Below are 2,481 nucleotides of genomic sequence, written 5' to 3' on the forward strand. Positions count from 1 at the left end.
GTTTTGACGCAAAATGTCTACTGCTAATTTTACGAGTTTGTCTTAAGATTGAAAGAGTCGAACATCCCGTTATCAACACCAACAAAAGCGCAAAACTACAAAGGAAGAATCCTCTACTTACTGTCCATTACTCTTGATCCTCGTCAGTTACTCATAGATCTGTCTGCTATCATCCTTAGAACACTTCCAATGTATACAAGTTTAGTAAATCTGTTTAAATGTATTATTTACTCGCCGGCGAAAAATTTTAACCTAAACTTTGCTAGTAACAGCTGCTTCTTTTTTGTGGGTCGAGTCTAAACAGACAAAAGTAGCGGTTGTATGTTCAGCGACACCTGGAGGACTGGAGGATACAACAGTTACTGTAGTCACTGTACATGAGAATATGGAAGATTTTGATATATTTGCACAGGAATGATAAATGTATATTTATATATTTTGCTGATATTTATTGTTATTATAATTTAATTTAGTAATTATTATGAACAATGTAACTTAAATTGTAAATATATGTTTAATAATAAAATATAAGGAAACGTAATGGCAATGGTGAGTATGACTTGATTTGATTTATTGAGATAAAATGAATCTTGATGGGTGCATAGTGAAAAGCAGTTATTTAGACATTGGACACAAGGACATATCAGTTGCTTACAGCCCCAGTGTGTTTCTAGCTGAATGTGTATTTTGAATTGATGAATGAACTTATCAAATTATTCCTTCATAAATACATTCTGGTGTAATTCGTCCCTTGGATTTAATGTGAGGTTAAATTATGTAAGAAAGATTTGGGTGAACGGAAATTTGTTGTTTCATTGTTAAATATTTGCTGAAGTATAAGGTCCAGTGTCTTTTTCTTTGGTTCTAGCTACACAGATATTTCCCTACTTCCTTACAGTAACTGCATGTAAATAAAGACGTGCTTCTAATGCTAAATAAGTTTGCCACCTTTTCTGTAATGGCTCTCAGTTGCCCAGTACCATTCTACAATTGTCTTTACAGCTGTCTCTCATTTGATCCCTCTTGTGGTGTGGACAATTGTTAATCTCTAGTAAAATCAAGTCTGTATGATGAATTTGTATAATTTACTTTTCAGGCACTTTTCAGATATCTGAGTAACTATCCATTATATTTTATGCAATACCTTTAATAAAGAATACCACAGTTTTGAAATATTTTATTTTCATGTTTTAGATTAGAAAATGTGAGGTTAATGATATATTATTGCCTAGACAGAATATTTATGTCCTGTCCCATCTGAACCTGAACCATTGTGACGACATAATCGCAGTTAGATGTATCCATTTAAGTTAAAATTTGAATAATTGAAAATGGGGTCAATAATTTCTCCTTTGTCCATTTTCCACCATCATGTCACTTTAAACGTCTTAAATGTCACTTCATCTGACCATTTTGAATAATATCTGTGGCATTCAGGTTCTGCTTGTTGATATTTGTCAAATCTAGCATTTTATTCAATTCAGCACATTTGACTAATTGTATACATAGGCATGTGAATCTGTAATCTAATGTCTATTTCATAAGATGTTTTATGCTGTTTAGCCACTAGATGGTGGCAAGATACAGCCTACAGAAAAACAGTAGTGATGGGTTGAACCCCCTTTTGCCTTCAGAACTGCCTTCTTCATGGCATAGATTCAGCAAGGTGCTGGAAACATTCCTCAGAGATTTTGGTCCATATTGACATGATAGCATCACACAGCTGCTGCACATCCATGATGTGAATCTACCATTGCATCACACTGCTCTACTGGATTGAGATCTGGTGACTGTGGAGGCCATTTGAGTGTAATCAACTCATTGTCACTCATTATTGTTTGAGATGATTTTTGGCTTTGTGACATGGCATATTGTCCTATAAATAGACTATGGGATTTATTCTCAACTGGTTCTAAGGGCCCAAAGTGTGCCAAGAAAATATCCCCTACACCATTACACCACCAGCAGCAGCCTGCACCGTGGATACATGGCAGGATGGATCCATGCGTTGATGTTGATTGCGCCAAATTATGGCCCTGCCATCCAAATCTCGCACACAGAAATCAAGACTCCGCAGACCAGGCAAAATTTCTCCAATCTTGGGTGAGCCCATGTGAACTGTAGCCTCAGTTTCCAGGAGTGGCACCTGGTGAGCTCTTCTGCTGATTCATGGTTCGACACGTTGTGTGTTCAGATACTCTTCTGCACACAGTACCTGTACCTCTGTTGTATCAAGTGATTGAGTTACTGTTGCCTTCCTGTGGCCTCAAACCAGTCTGGCCATTCTCCTCCGACCTCTAGCATCAACAAAGCATTTTTGCCCACAAAACTGCCTCTCACTAGATATTTTCTCTTTTTCGGACCATTCTCTGTGAACCTTAGAAATGGTTGTGTATGAAAATCCCAGTAAATCGTCAGTTTCTGAAATACTCAGACCAGCCCACCTGGCACCGACAACCATGCCACGTTCAAAGTCACTTA

General features: G+C 37.2%; 1 protein-coding gene across 1 annotated transcript in view; it reads right to left on the minus strand.

Moving 5' to 3' along the window:
* LOC107748822 (transmembrane protein 134-like) overlaps positions 1-325 on the minus strand; it is a 9,078-nt gene extending 8,753 nt beyond the window's left edge. The window contains exon 1 of the mRNA XM_016563787.1: positions 122-325. The gene's annotated coding sequence lies outside the window, so the exon portion shown is untranslated. The remainder of the gene's footprint in view (positions 1-121) is intronic.
* Between the last annotated feature and the right edge of the window lie 2,156 nt (positions 326-2,481).

Source organism: Sinocyclocheilus rhinocerous, unplaced genomic scaffold (assembly GCF_001515625.1).
Source record: "Sinocyclocheilus rhinocerous isolate Xijiao unplaced genomic scaffold, SAMN03320098_v1.1 scaffold590, whole genome shotgun sequence".
Lineage (NCBI taxonomy): Eukaryota > Metazoa > Chordata > Actinopteri > Cypriniformes > Cyprinidae > Sinocyclocheilus > Sinocyclocheilus rhinocerous.